Source organism: Sorex fumeus, unplaced genomic scaffold, assembly GCF_029834395.1.
Source record: "Sorex fumeus unplaced genomic scaffold, SorFum_2.1 ptg000041l, whole genome shotgun sequence".
Lineage (NCBI taxonomy): Eukaryota > Metazoa > Chordata > Mammalia > Eulipotyphla > Soricidae > Sorex > Sorex fumeus.
The window spans coordinates 13,257,380-13,274,327 of NW_026606098.1; the positions used below are offsets into that span (position 1 = coordinate 13,257,380).

General features: G+C 45.0%; 1 non-coding gene across 1 annotated transcript; it reads right to left on the reverse strand.

Moving 5' to 3' along the window:
• Positions 1–15,909: 15,909 nt before the first annotated feature.
• LOC130029034 (U7 small nuclear RNA) lies at positions 15,910–15,971 on the reverse strand. The gene has a single exon (XR_008793251.1). It is a non-coding gene; the product is annotated as a U7 small nuclear RNA (small nuclear RNA).
• Positions 15,972–16,948: the final 977 nt, after the last annotated feature.

The window sequence follows — 16,948 nt, forward strand, 5'->3', positions numbered from 1 at the left end:
AAATATATCTCAGAGTCAAATAACTCACAAAAATTAAGAGTTTACCATTAACTTTTTTGTTGTTTTGAACCAAATAACATTGCTCTATAATGATAGATTATAGATTATATAGGTTATAGGGGAAATAGAAATGCAAATAAATGACTACATAAAGTCCTGAATCACCAGAAGACTTGACTTTTTGAGTTAAATATAAACTCAGGGGATCGGAAGTGCTCATAAAACCACTTCTTGGGGCGGGGGTAGGGAGAGGAAAATTCGCAATTCATTGATCAAGCCTAAAACACTTAAGGTAAATATCCAACACTCATGTAAAGACATATTCTAGAGCGAAATATTTAACGAGGATCCTTAAGTCCCCTTTTCCTGTTTTTTTTCTTGTTTGTATGCAGCAGAAATCCGTGTTTTCTCCTGAATACAATGACTCTTTCATTGCCCTCACATCCTCTATGTGTGTTTATGTCCATGTGTGTGTGTCTGTGTGCATGTGTTTCAATTTTGGACCACAACTGTCAGTGCTCAGTGAATATTGCAGCTCTGGTATCAGGGTTCAGTCCTAGGGGGGCTCAGAGACAATATGGAATAGCAGACGTAGATCGAACCTGGGTTGTCCGCTTGCAAGGCAAGCACCCGACTTGCTCTAGTATTGATCTGACCCTTTCTAAGTCAATTATTTCCTCCACATCAGCAAAGCTTCCCCAACACCATCACCCATCCCGGAAACCAAGTATTCTCTTCAAAATAAAAACCCCAAAACTTTAGCCCCAGTACTCACCACAACAGCTGACGTTCGGCAAGTGAGGGTGGGATTCCATGTGTGGGGTGCTTTGCAGCTAGTCCTTAGGAAGCAGAAATACTTGATCTGGGAAAAAAACACAAAATTTGGGGCTAGAGACAGCAAAACAGGTAGGGAACTTTCCTTGCATGCAGCCAACCTATATCAATCCCCGGCATCCCATTTGGCCCCCGAGTACCACCAGCAGGAATCCCTGAGTGCAGGGCCAAAAGTAAACCCTGAGCATCTCCATACATGGTACACAGCCCAACCAAAACAATAATAATGAAAAAGTTTCATTTGTAAACCCCACCTACCCGCAGGTCCCAAGCCAATGGTGGACCCGCTCCATCAAAGGACAGAGGACAACTTGGTCTCCTCTGTAGGGAGGCTGGGAACTACCCTTCAAAGTGAATCTGAAGGTCTACATAAGTGATGCCAGGGCCAAAGGCTCCCGGGTAGTGTGTAGTGACGTCTTTGCTGACAAGTTCTGGAGGGCTAAGCCCCACCCTCGACAGGTCCTGCAGTGCTTCAGAAACCAGCCTCTGACACTTTCCGCCTCTGACCCTTTCCAGAGTTGGACGCGATCTTGGCCAAGGTAACTCACTCACACCTGTGACCCCAGCACCACCGCACAGCCCCCACTGCACCGCCCAAAGTCTCTGGGTCCCCCGATGGTCTTTGCTGCACCTCAGAAACGGCCTGGGTATGGGGAATGAGGAAAAAACTAGTGTGAAACCGACCGGAAAGATGGTGTGCCCCACTGCTCACAATGTGAATATATGGAGGTGCGAGGAGCTCCAGGGACGCAGCGCTTGTCATGTCACAAAATCAGCCTTCACAGCCCCTCTGTCATGCCGTCATGGAGGGGCTCCAATTCCTCCTCTAGGCACAAGACCAATGGCAACGGGCAACCACAACTAGAATAGAAAGGGTTTCTGAAGGGCCCATCTATGACATAACTTGTGCTTATGCCCGGAGACTTAAAGGGCCACGGTCTAGATGCGGAGAGACGCTTTTTGCCCACCCACGTGAATCCATGCTGCAAGGGGGATGGACTGATCAAGGACTAGAGAGGCAGCTGCTTGAGTGGTTGCTCAACAGTGGGGGGCTGGGGATAAAGAGAAGACCCCTGATCCTATACTGGTCAGTCAAACATTGAACCGATGCCCTCACACAGTTCATCAGGCAAAGCACATGTGGGTAAATTCAAGGTAAATCAGGCAGGTTGGTTCAGAGCACCTGACCTTACGATTCCCAGCGAATTAATCAAGATGGGGCAAAAGCAGTGACTCCAAAGCCAGCCCTGGAAATGCAGAGTGGAAATGTCCTAGCAGAAGCTCAGAGAGCTGGACAGACACTGGAAAAGAGAAAAGTCTGGTTAGAACATCAGAGAGCACTGTCCAATAATACTGTCCAACCAGCCGACACACTACCTCTTGAAAACGCACGACCAGTGTAAACTTGCCTACTAGGAAAACCACAGAAGGCAGTTTCAGAAACACAATTCCAAAGCCAGAGTATGGAACAAGAGCAGGTGGATGCTTGCCTTGCATATGGTATATCTGGGTTCAATCCTCAGAATTCCAAATATACCCCTGAGCACCAAAGAAGTGAAAATCCATGAGTAAGCCCTCAGAAGTGCAGGTGTGCACCAACAACAAAGATATATAGAGTATTTGTGTGTTATACATAATATATAATATATCATATAAATTACACATATATAAAATTTACTTACATTTATGTACATTTACTTATATTTATTATCTTATTCTTACTTTGGACAAACTGGAAGGCTACCATATGTAACCTGCCCACACGGAAGAGTACGGCAAACTCCCCGTGGTGTACCCAATATGCCAAATACCAGTAACAATGATGGGTCTCATTCTCCTAACACTGAAAGAGCCTTGAATGTGGCACTTTTTAAAAAAATTATCTGGGCTAAGACGAAGGAGACGTTACTGGGGCTAGCTCGAGGCAATCGATGAACAACAGGATGGTTGTGATCATGATGTACACGGACATACATATAAAAATCTAGAGTATATTCCAACACTAAGCATGGAGATTAATGGGCAACAAAGCATTCCGGTCACCATGAAGCATTTTTTGGCCTTCAAAAGACCTGAATCCTATTCATCATTCTAGTGAAAACTAGATTAATTGGACTTGGCTAATTCCAATTATAATACTTATTTTTTCCTCTGATATTATTGAACTGATGGGTGGGATGCATGACTGTGACCAAACTTGCAAGTAATCACAGGTAAACGGAGCAGCCTGCTGGAATGTGGGGAGCTTGAGGAACTAACCTATATTCCCAACACTGTCAGACCTTTGATACAAGGGGTCCATTCCATCCTTTCAAATGTCTTTCTACGCACAATAAATTTCATTTAAACTGTTTCCAATAGGTGTCAAAGAGATAGGACAGCAGGTAGGATATTTGTTTTCCACAAGGTTTAACAGGGCCTCAGAGCACCACCAGGAGTAATCTCTTAGCATGTCTTAGTGTGACCCAAAATGATGAAAAAAAGTTTAAAAATTAAAATAACTCTTCATTTCACGCCAATAAAGAAACTTGCCAGTGCGATTTTGCTAAGATGAGTCAAAAAATTACTTATTCTTTATACTTCCACAACGCTAATCAGTACTGAAACAAGGGAGGCAGAGATGACACAGGAGGGAAGGAGCTGGTCACACACGACAGACCTGGATTCTATAAGGTACCCCATAAGGATCCTGAGGTATAGATATCTAAACTCCTTAGAGCTAGGAGTGGGCTCAGCAGGTTGTGGTTCCCCAGACAGAACATGATTCAGGGTGAATTAAAAAAGATGGTATGTCTGTTTCTGTGCCATAATCCCCCAAAGCCCAGGGCCTCTAAGCCAAGCCACAGGGGCTGGAGAGATAGTCCAGCAAGGACGGTTTTTGCCTTGTACGAGGTCTGGTCTGGGTTCAATCCCACCTTCTCCTATGGTCCCCAATGTAGGAGTAATTCCTGAGGAGGTGAGAGTAACACCTAAGCATGTCTGGGTGTGACCGAAAAGAAAAAAAAAATGCTTGTTGCATATGTATTAGGACACCCACACACTGCCCAGGTAGACAGGTAGGATCCTCAGTCAAGTCCGAGTCAGAGCAAACAATGGTACAGTGGAGAGCCTTGACAGCCTTGAGCGAGCAGCATCTCTTTTGCCTTTTTATTTATACACATTCTTCCTGGCTTTCACCAGAAGATCCAGAAACTACAAGTTAACATACGCGTAAAATCCAAATATCTGGACACTCACATAGACTTTCCCTTACTGACGGACATCACATGAACTTGTCACACACTACCAGGATCATTTCCTTCCTGACAGTACATCTGAAGCACACCTAACACTCTGGTACAAACAAAACAGGCTTTAAGGGGGGCCTGTTTTGACACTGTAAAGTCTTATTAGGGAATCGAGTTATGTAGTATGAAAGTTATGATGTTTCCAAGGTTTATGACTTGGGATATAACTAAGGCTGCAACAGTGGGCAGGGGGCAGGTTGGAGGAGGGATCAGGGAGGAATCTGAGTGAAGAACAGGGGAGAATACAGGAGGAAGAATCAAGAGGAGGAGGCTGGAAGAGTGGGCGAGGGGAAAGAACCAAGGATAATGTTAGAAGGAGAATACAAGGGGAGAATAAGAGAGAATGGAGAAGAGTATCATGGAAAGTAGGGAAGAAAGAATCCAGGAGGAATCCAGGAGAATCAGGAGAGGAGTAAAAAGGAGAAAAGAGAGAGAAGAGTGGAAAATCAAAAGTGAATGGAGAGAGATTGGGATAAACTGTAACTGATACCAACCAGCCAGGCCCTTGTTTTCTCCTTTGTGAACCCATGGCCAGTGGCCATTCAGGGTGGAAAAAGCAGTGTGTGACCAGTGAACACAGGTGGCGAGAGGTTCCGTGGTATTCGTATTTATTTTTTGAATACATAATAAAGGTCCTCTACCCCCAAGAATTGGATTCTGGATTTCTTACTGGCCATGGCTAGCCTGCACCTTAAAAATAACATGCTGTTCCACTGAACTTCTTCATTGGAACAATACTATTGATTTCAGGGGGCTGGAGAGATAGCACAGCGGATAGGGCATTTGCCTTGCACGCGGCCAACCCGGGTTCGTTTCCCAGCATCCCATATGGTCCCCTGAGCACCAACAGGAGTAACTCCTGAGTGCAAAGCCAGGAGAAAACTCTGTGCATTGCCAGGCGTAAACCAAAAAGGAAAAAAAAATAATAATATTGATATCAAATTTGCAAATCTTACCAGCTCACTCATACTCAGTAACTGTGTCCCTAAAACAAATTGTTGAAAGGTCAAACCTTGAAGCCCTGTTGTGAGTTCTGAAACCAAACACAATACGTCCAATTGAACATCCTTGAATGAGGCAGTGCAGGTGGAGGACAACTCTACAGTTGTCATACCCCAAAGCATCCCAGAACAAAAGGAAATCCCTTGGGGGGATCACTGTGAGAAGCTTGGAAATCCTACAAAAGCTTTTTGGGTTTTGTTTTTTGAACAATCTCAGTGATGCTCAGGGACCAAGGAGGGTGAATGTCATGGACTGGCAAATGCCGAAAAATGTCAAACCAAGAAAGTAAAACACAGGATCATTCCAAGATGGAGAGTCCAGAGGAGTGAAGGGCAATGTGAGAGTTGCACAGACACCTAGATCCAGGAGCCCGAGGCCCCCACAGTCACCAGCGTGTTTCATATGTATTAGGACACCCACACACTATCCAGGTAGACAGGTAGGGTCCTCAGACATTCACCTGCTTCCACACCTTTAATCACTGGCCTCAGGGCTCCTCCTTCAAGCCAGGAGATCACTGGAGGCTTCAACTCAGAATGCCTTGAACCCTACAGAGACGGAGCATGGATTGGTCAGAAGGAAAAGGTGCCAAGTAAGCCCCACGTGTCCCTACAAAAACAGAGTAAATTAGTGGGAAGGCATGAACAGAATCTGCACTTCTGAAATGCCACATATTTGTGGTTATCGAAGAGCTAAGATCTAGCTTTTAGTTTAAGAGTGTAATATGCGGCATCAGAAAATACCAGCGATAGTATAGTTCTGATCTTGCACACAGCCAAGAGGAGTTTGATCGTATCACAATTTGTACTTTTGTTTCTGTCTGGTTTGGGATCCTCACCTGGGGATGGTCAAGGCTTCCTCCTGAATTTGTACTCAGGATTCACCTCTGCTGGTGCTCAGGGACCACATAGAATGCCAAGAATAGAACCCATGTCCACTGTTTGCAAGACAATCACCGTACCCACTGAACTGGCACTCTAGTCCCAGCACCACCTGGTATGTTATCAGCACACTTGAAGTGATGCCTGAGTGCAGTAAACCCAAAAGCATCACAAATCCAAAAATGGACAAAGTTGGCCAATGTCTGCAATTTGTTTATAAAAGTAAACAGAAAAGGATCCAGGCAGACAGCACAGCATGTGGGGCACTGGCCTTGCTCACACCCAACAGAGGTTTGATTCCAACATTCCATCGGTCTCTCAGCAGTCAGCTGTGATCCCTCACTACACAGACCAGAGGAAAACCCTGAGACTTGATGAACCAAGAACCATTGATCCCGTGCACTCAAACAGAACGGTGTCTGATGAAGTGAGACCCTAAGAAATAAATGAACAGTGGTAGGAGAGACATCACAGCGTTAGGACACAGACGGTGCACACACATACAGGTTCGATCCCCAGCAGCACACATGGTCCCAGACTACAGCATGAGTAACTTAATACACAACCAGGAATAATCTGAGAACCGGCAGGTGAAGCCCCAAAGCGAAATCAATGCCAAAGAAAGAATTTGAACTTGACGGACAAATGCAACAGTAGGAGGGGTAAGGCGGCAACCTTTTAAGCTGGCAAATGGGTCCAATACTCAGCACACCATAGGCCCCAGGCAATCCCAGGAGTGATCCTTCAGCACAATTAGTGCATTGCCGTTGTGCCCCCAAATAAAACCAAAATCAAAACCAAAACAAATACACAAAAGTAATATGTACCATAATAATTAAACTGAGAAGCGAACTCAGGAATGACACAAACTAATTAGCGGGACCTGAACGACAGTACAGCACAAAGGGAGCTTGCCATGCCTGGGGCCATCCTGGGTAGATCCCTAACGCTCCAGAGACTCCTGCAATCCCACAGAGAGTGATTCCTATGCACAAAACTGAGAGTAATCCCCAAACATCAAAGGTGAGCACCAAAAACAAAACCAGGGAAGGAACTAGAGGAACAGCTACTGCACAACTGTCCGACATCCTGGCCCATCACAGTCCCCGCTACTCTTGGATACACAGCCATAGCCTGGGACAGGGAGCCCACGTGGTTCTCTCCAGACACGGTCGGCCCCACACTGCTCTCACCAACGGTTGACAGGTCCTCGTAGGTCTACAGAATCATGTGCCTGTAGTCCTTCCATTGAGAGGCACATCCACTCCTGTGGGGTGAAGCTCACGGTCACATCGGGGAAGGTCACCAAGTCCTGAGCCAACACACAGGGCGGCAAGAGTCAGGGTCTATTTCTACTCTGTTCCCTGGGCTGCAAGGCTAGAACACAGAGCCCTTGAGGGGCTCAGATTCTGTTCCCTTGGAACAGTCTCCATGTACACTCCTGGTTGACAGAACCCAACATCTCTCTAAGACAGCTGCATCTGATAAAATCTGAGTATGCTCTACTACAAGGTTTCTAAAGGTGGCGGTCTTGCTCCTGACCGAGGGCTCCTACAAGCACTGCAGATTAACAACTGCATGGAACCAGTGGGAACCAAATGAGTGACTCTGCTTTCAGCCCAATACACTAAACATACACCCCCTGCACCTCACAGCCCATGTTCGAAAGAGAAGGGGACACGCAATGTCTAGTCACCGACTATGCATGCAGATATGTGCCTGTAGGACTCTCGTCATGGTTCAGGGCCATCCCAATTGGCTTTCGAAGTGGAAAAAGTGTCTAGAGACCAAGAGCTCTGCTGCCTTAGGGCACCCACACCCTGCCCATGGCCTGAGACAGGTAGGGTCATTAGACACTCCCCTGCATGCATGTCTTTGCTCACGGGTCTCAGGGCTCCTCCTTTCAGCTAGGAGATCACAGTAGGCTTTAACTCAGAATGCCCTGAACCCTAGAGAGACGGAGCATGGATTGGTCAGAAGGAAAAGGTGACAAGAAAACCTCGTGTGTCTATATAAAAGGTAAAGGCCCTCCCGTTGTTCATCGATTTGCTCGAGCAGGCCCAGTAACGTCTCCATTGGAGACGTTGTTGTTACTGTGTCTGGCATACTGAATACGTCACGGGGAGCTTGCCAGGCTCTACCGTGCTGGTGAGATACTCTCGGTAGCTTGCCGGTCTTTCCGAGAGGGATGGAGAAATAGTGGCCATGTGGGCCACTTCTAAGGCAAATGCCCTACCGCACAGAGTAAATTAGAGGGAAGGCATAAACAGAATCTGTACTTCTGAAAAGCCACAGATCTGTGGTTATACAAGAGCTAAGATCTAGCTTTTGGTTTAAGAGTGTAATATGGGTCCCAAGAAAATACAAGAGACAGTATAGCCTCGATCATGCACACAGCCTAGAGGAGTTTGATGGCATCACATTTTGTACTTTTGTTTTTGTCTGTTTTGGGATCCTCATTTGGGATGCTCACAGGCTTACTCCTGACTCTCTACTCAGGAATCACCTCTGCTGGTGCTCAGGGACCACACAGGATGCCAGGAATAGAACCCATGTCCACTGCTTCCAAGACAATCACCCTACCCACTCTACTGGCACACTAGACCCAGCAGCACATGGTATATCATCAGCACACTTGAAGTGATACCTGACTGCAGTAAATGCAAAAATGAACAAAAATGGCCAAAGCCCACAATTGTTTTTAAAAGTAAACAAAAAAGGATCCAGACAGACAGCATAGCATGTGGGGCACTGGGCTTGCTCACAACCAATAAAGGTTTGACTCTGACATTCCATAGGGTCCCTCAAGCCGTCAGCTGTGATCCCTCACAGTCCACAGGCAATCTCTGAGACTTGATAAACCAAGAACCATTGAAAGTGATCCCGTGGACTAAAACAGAGCAGTGCCGGATGGGGTGAGACCCGAAGAAATAAATCAACTCTGGTGGGAGAGACATTACAGCAAAAGGACACTGACTCTGCACACACATCCGGGTTTGATCCCCAGTAGCACACATGGTCCCAGAATATAGCATGAATAACTGAATACACAGCCAGGGATAATCTGAGTATTTGCAAGGGTTATTTCCAAAGCCAAATCTATGTAAAACAAAGAATTTGAACTTGAGGCCAGATGCAGCAGTCGGAGGAATAAAGCATCCCAATCACTGCTCCTATGAGCACTGCAGAGTAACAACTGTGAACGGAGCCACTGGAACCCAAATGGGTGACCCTACTTTCAGCCTAAAACACTATACGTACACCCCCTGCACCCCATAGCCCACGTTCTAGGGAGAAAGGGTCAATCAATGTCCAGACATCTACATATGCACATATACGCCTGCAGGACTCTCATCACAGTTCAGGGCCATTCCAAGTGGCTCTCGAAGCGGCAAAAGTGTCTTGAGCCCAACAGCTGTGCCCGACCCAGAGATCCATTTCTCTGGCTCTCCTAGACCAGCACATGCCCAGAACTGCAAACAGAGCAGCGAGTAAAAGCAGAATGTGTTCCAGAGCAGCGACTCTCTCCTGAGCGTGAAGGACAAAATAAGGAGTAATAAGCATGTCCTTGGACTTGAGTCACTGTAGCTGCCAGGGAGCAAATGACTCCAGCAGACCCCAGGGGGCCCGTGATACACACCAGGTAGGAATCCAGAGAACAGAGTCAAGAGGAAGTCCTATGCATCTCCCCTGTGAGACAAAAGTAACTCTAAAAAGAAATAAAGCAGCAGGATTGTGTAACAGGACAGCAGGTTGCAGACAGCGAGTAGGGCTGGTGATCCTCGCCAACCCATAGGGTTCCCTAAGCACTGCCAGTTACAATGCCGGAGTGCAGAGCCGAGAGTATAATCCCCAGAATCACAGAAAACAAAATACCCAGATACAAACCCAGGACTCCCAGCAACCCACGTGGTCCCTGAGATCTGTCAGGAGTGATCCTTGAGCACTGAGGTACAAGTACTCTTTGAGCTGGGTGTGATCCAAAAGCCAAATACAACAAAACTGACACAAACATCACCTCCAACAGCAGCGACTGGCACTCCCACCAGGAGGCACATCACAGGATCCTTCCTGAAATAACTCAGACATATTTGTCCCAGGAAGCCTGAGCACTCCTGTCACTGCAGCACCTCATATTGTTACTCCCCTCCTACCTGGGGTTGGTGTGACAGATGGCATGTCACCATCTTCTGCCGCCTCTGTTTCTTCCGAGGACCAGAAACCTGGAGAAGTCAGAGCTGAGAACATTGGAGAGCAGCACAACTCCCCATCTCTGACCAGCCACACCCTTGGGCACTGGCTCATGGAACCACCTTGGGAACAATGCCAGATGCTTCTGTTTCCCCAGGAGAAGAAAATGAGTGCTGACGTTCCCAACAGAAGGTCTGGGCTTGGCTATGAGAGAGAAAACTCAGCGCTGCCTTGGCCTGGGGTCTCCCCCATGGGTCCCATAGAAGGTGCTCACAGGCCCAGCCAGGAGCTGACTCCAAGGCCAGCTCACACGCATCAGCGCCACCTGCAGGCCGGCAGGAGGACTGCCCCCCGCAACCATAGCGCAGAATGTGGCTCTATAACTGGGGCCGACCCTCTCCTCTATAAAGAAAACCAAACTTTGAACACACATACACACACACACATGCACAGAACCTTTTCTCAGTGTGCTTACCTTGATAGACAGGGGTCTAGACAGAGCTCTGCAACTTGATATGAAAGCAGAAATTGCTGTACGGACAGACTGTAAACTGCTACGATGCTTGTCTTGCTGACACCAATCACTTCTCTACATTCCGGTCGCCGCCACAGCACTCCAGGAATAATACCCAAATCTAGAGCCAGATTAAACACTCGGGGTATCTCCAGGGATTTAGAGCCCCCATTCTCCACACCAAAAACTATCCGCAAAAGAAAACTAACATGAACAAACTCCAGCAGGATGCAGTCCTCAAGCACTGGCAGGTGTGGCCCCAAATCCCATCTCACCTGCTCCCCTAGTAGTGAATAGACCCCGGGAGAGTAGCTCAAAGGGTTGAGCACGTGCTTTAAGGTGGGGGACATGGACTCTCAGAGACACATAGACAGAGGGGCAGAGTCCCTGACCATCTCCAAGTTTGTAGCAAAAAGAAGCCAGAAAATAAAAGACAGACTTCCTCCTGCTCTAGGACTGCACCAGCCTCCAGAGTGAGGCATGTACGACTTAGTGTACCTGGTCCCTGGAAACCCCCTTTCCGAATGAAGTTCATTCCAACAGCAGGGCACACACCTGGTCTGGGAGAGAGGGTCAGTGGGTAGAGCGAGGCTGAAAACTTGACAGGTGAACCAAAAAATCTTTTTCTGTGGAAAACAATTACATAGGATTAGCAGAGATAGTACAGTCGATAGGGTGTGTTTCTTTCCAGCAGCTAAGCCAGATTCAATTCTCCACAGCAGTTAGGGCCCCCCTGAGCACTGCCAATCACGATACTGAGCTCAGATCCTCGACTAAGTCCTGAGCTCTGAATGCTTTGAACCAAAATCTACAATTCAAAAATAACAAATCAAAATTTTTCTGTGCAAAGAGGCTGCAGACATCGTACAGCTGCAGAGGTGCTCGTCTTACTGGAGAAAAACGATATTTCTCTACTGCCATCCCATATGGTTCCTTGAGCACCACTTGGAGCAACCCGAGTATAGTCAGGTCTGCCCCCCAAAAACCTACTAAAAGTTAATTAAAACAAACCGATAAAGGCAAGGGAGCCATGGTGATCATTTATCCTTCGTGAGAGCGCTCAGGGCATGCACTGAAAGAGCAGAGGTGACTTCCTGCTAACACTGCACACTCCATTGCAGGACCCCTGTGGCCCCAAACAGCCCTTAGGCACCACCTCCTCTGTCACCAGGCTCTGCATTCTCTCAAAGCTTCCTATGGGACCCCCAGAACCGACTGGAGTTGGGGGGATGTGAAAGTCAAAAGCTCTACCGCATACTATTGGACCCAAGCGAGTGAGGAATCGCCCCCCACCCCCACCCCACCGGGCAGGAGGCAGGTACATGGAGGGGACACTTGCCTTGTATGCTGCTGACCAGGATCGAGCCAGCATCCCCGTGGGTCCCCCAGCACCGCCAGGAGAGATCCCTGAGGGCAGAGCCAGGAGTCAGCCCTGAACAAAAATTGTTTCGAAAACAAGAACGAAACAAACGCCTCCCACGGCTTACCTGGGGGAGGAGGCTGCGTGGGAGGCCAGGGACCCCTGCAAGACTAGCCCCCAGGCGTCTTCCTCAACCACTTTTCTTCAGCGCCTCCCGGACCGCCCCTTCACAGCTGCCCAGGGAGACGCCTCCAGCCGAGCCCCCTGTTCCATAAAATCCAGAATAAACGGGACAAACCTCTGGGCGGGGGCTGGGCGTCCAGGGGAGGGGCCACCGCCCGCTCGGCACAGAGCGACCCCCGCTCACAAGGCGGAGACCGCGGAGGCTCAGGGTGCCCAGAGCGAGCCTGCGGAGGAGGAGGCTCTGAGGAGCGGCTCTCAGGAGGCTGAGGAGGAACTGGGCGGGACCCCCTAGTCCGCCTGGTCGCCCCTTCCCGCCCCTCCCCGACTGCTCACGCTCCGACGACTCCGGTGCCTGGCGGGAGATCCTGCCGCCCCAAAGACCCCAGGGAAAGGCGGGGCTCCGTGACGTCACCGACACTTCCGGTCAGAGTCTTAAAGGGCCAGGCTCCAAATACTCCTGACTCGTCCTTTCTTTTTTTTTATGTTAAATGTTCAGTTTATATTGACCATTTGATGCATTAAAGGAAAAATCTGAATAGAAAAGCATGGAATAGTTAATATATTAATCATTAATTTAGCACTCTGAAAATTCTTTCACTATCAAACCTGTTACCAAGAAACCATTATATCTTCCGACAGATCATTTGAGCTTCTCTGTAAATGAGAGCATGGGTTTAAATTTCATAAATGCATTGTACAAAAGAGTTATATATCAACTTAATACTGTAAAATAAAGATAAAGGATATCAAGCTAACAATTTGTTTATTTTATTTTTTAATCACTGAGTTGCCTAAACATAGCTTTCATTGAAAAATATCATTACTGCTCTTCTCAGTTCGTAAAATTAAGAATTTATATAGTGTCTCATAACAAGTCTCAAAATGGAGACGTTACTGGGCCCACTGGAGCAAATTGATGAACAATGGCAGGACAGTGTTACAGTGTTACAATAGTATCTCATAGACACAGGCACACACATTAATGGCATTATGTCATTGTCCAAGATACAGAATAATTTAGCATGCTTCAAACCAAAGCAAGTTACCCACACTGCTGAAGTGTTTGCTATGTTTTATGGAAAAGCCTCTCCATTGACCAGAAAGAGTAGAATTCTTTTTGCTGTCATTGAATGGAATATGTCACTCGTAATAACCAGGAGACAGAAGGCAAAGGAAAGGAAAGGGAGAGGAAAAGAGGCTGGGGGTGGGGAGAGAGAGAGAGAGAGAGATAGAGAGAGAGAGAAAGAGAGACTGAAGGAGAAGTCAGAAAAAGGGAAAGGGAAAGAAAGATTGATTCCTAATGAATGTATAAGTGTGCTCTGTAATTTATTTTTTCCTCCAGAAATATTTTCCCTTTGAGAAACATACTTCCAGTTGAATGTTACTGATAGTACCTTTATAAACATGATTTTACTAATAAGACTTCTGTGTTTTATTTCGCCTATTTTCTTCATTTGATAAACTCCCTTTCATCCCCAAAGAATCATCTTTTTATTGACGCCTACCTTTTCTAGTCTTTTCGGTCACATGAGGGCTCCTTTTCTTTATTGTTGAGGCTCTTTGCATCTCTCTCATCTCTTTGCATCTCCCCCACTTAAATAAATGGTACTAAGACAATATCAACATCTATATCAATCTATGTATACGTATATATATATATATGTATATATACACATATAATCAGTTCCAGATAGAGGAAGAAATTAAAAATGAAACATATAAACATACAATTTTTTTAAAAAATGAGAAGCATTAACATTTTACATATACATAGTCATCACTTCATAAAATGAATTGGGAGTGGCTCTTTTTTTATATTCAATGAATAATTCATGTAAGATTGGAATCATCTGTTTTTGAACATTTGGTAAAACTCACCTGAAAATCCTCTAGAGCCTATTATTATTTTTTGTATGAAAAATGTATGGGCACTAATTCAACTTTATATAGGATCATTTGGATATCCTCTTTCTCTTTTAAAAAATTACAATAAATGCATTCTCTAAAAATTTTCATGTTTTACGTAAATTTTCAAAAATATTTACATTTGTGCATTATATCCCTTAGTAGATTTTAATCTCTGTTGACCATTGACCATTTCAATATGTCTCATTTATATTCTTGTTTTATTTGTACCTTTGGGGGAACCGGTGGAGCTTTCTTTTTTCAAATTTTTTTTTAGTAGTTGGAAGAAATAGCTAAGAGGACGAAGAACCTCCGGCTCCGGGCACATCTCTTTGATTCCACTGTTCTTCCTGCATTAACATATGCCTCAGAGACCTGGGCCCTACGCAAACAAGATGAGAACGCCATTCAGGTCTCCCAAAGAATAATAGAAAGAATAGAAAGAGCTATGCTTGGAATATCACGTTCCACTCAAATGAGAGAACGAATCCGGAGTTCTGACATCCGTCGACGATCAAGGATCAGGGACGCTGTCTCATTTGCCAAGGTGTCGAAAATCAGATGGGCTGGTCACGTAATGAGATTTAAAGACGACCGTTGGACTAGAGCTGTTACTGATTGGATTCCACGGGATGTCAAGAGACCGCGTGGCCGCCCACCTACCAGATGGTCAGACTTCTTCCTGAAGATCATGAACGATCGGTTTGAGGCCCTTCATGTTCCCAGAGCGAACAGATGCCATTGGGCTACACTAGCACGCAACAGGGACAAATGGAGACGTTACTGGCGCCCGCTCGAGCAAATCGACGACTAACGGGAAGTTAAGTGATTAAGTGATTTTTTAGTAGTCGGAAATGTATTACTCATGTCAAACAATTTTTTTATTTGGTTTATCCCAATTATTTATTTGTTTTCTATATCATTAATTTATGCTTTTGCATTTATTATCACCTTTTGAAAAATTTTACTTTAGTTTATTTTACTTCTTTTCCTGATTACTTTCTTTAATTACATAAATTACTTGCTGAATTTTCAGACATTAGAAAAACAAATGTATGTACTCAAAATTATAGATTTCCCTCAAGCAGCTTATAAACTTTATCTTACCAATGTTGAAATTCAGTATTTTAAAAACTAACTTTCAGAGTCAGAGAGGTGTTTTAGGAAGTTAGGCCTTGCATGTGTTTCTAGTTTTCCCCCGGCATCAGATAGGCCCAATAACCTTCTTCCCAAATCCTAGCACACTAGAAGTGATTTCTGAGCATAAAGCCAGGAATAAGATCTGAGCATAGCTGGGTGTGGCCCAAACCACAATTCCTGGTAAAAGTGAATAAATAGAAACTAAGTACTCTCAAATTTCCATTTTAGTTTCTTTTACTCATGAGTAAATAGAAATTTATTTTTTACTTTCAGGAATTTGTGTTATCTCTATAACAATTATGTTCTATGTTTAATAAGGCTATATGATACCAGCTTTTATTTTAATTTGTTGGTACTAATATTAGTTCTGGCCAGTCATTGTAAGTATTCTCTGTGAGCTTGAGAGAATGTGCATTCTACACTGTTGGCGGACAGTGTATTGTATGTACAACTGAACTTATTTTACGAATCAAGGATATGTCTCAGTGATAAAGCATGTGTAAGGACTCAGATTTGATTCCTGGCGCTTCTAAAAATAAAATAAATAAACGAACAAGTTTATTGCTTTTTAAAATATTTTGTATCACAACTCATTTCGTTTGGGGGGTGAGTGTGGGCTTTCCAGTAGCAACCAGAAAAACTGCTAGACAAATTCTAAAAGAGCTGTAACACTTTTAACTAATTTCTTGATTTACCTATTAGTGATGATAGAATTGCCCACAAAGACGATGGTGTTAAGTTCTTCACATAAAAAAAGTGTCTGTCTGTGGCAGAGGCAGACTTGGGGTGGGGTTGGAAAGAGGAAAATTGAGGACATTGGTGTTGAGAAGTGTACACGGGTCAAAGGACAGGTGTTTGAGCATTGTAATACTGAAACTCAATCATGGACAACTTTGTTTTTCTCACGGTGATTTAATAAAAGAATTTTAAATACTTGAAATATTTTGAAACTACTTTATTAGGTGCATTTAAGTTGGAATTGTTAAATCTTTCTGGTAAGTCTGAATTTTAAATAATATATAGCAATCATACTAATTTCATTTTGTATTTATTATCTTCACAGGGCAAAGCCTGGCAAGCCACCAGTGAGGTATTCAATATGCAAAAAACAGTAACAACAAGTCTCACAATGGAGCTGTTACTGGTGACTGCTCGAACTATTTGTTGAACAGCGGAGGACAGTGCTACAGAGCTATTTATTATCTTAAATTCTGTTTTGTGTTGTATTAATAAACTTTCATTGACGTTCTTGTGGGCTGGAGCGATACCACAGTGTGTAGGGCGTTTGCCTTGCACACAGCCAACATGGACCCGAGTTGGATTCCTCCGCCCCTCTCAGAGAGCCCGGCAAACTACCGAGAGTATCTCTCCCACATGGTAAAGCCTGGTAAGCTACCCGTGACGTATTCAATATGCCAAACACAGTGACAAGTCTCACAGTGTTACTGGGCCCTCTTGAGCAAATCGATGAACAACGGGAGGACAGTGACAGTGACAGTGACCGTTCTTGTGGATATTACTATATATCTTTAGATTTATTGCTAACATTTCCCCCTTATTGTTTTATGTGTTTTTGTACTTAAAAAACACATGCAGCTTAAATTTGTATGTTTTTATCTGCTCTGACAATTTCACATTAAATTCAAGACAT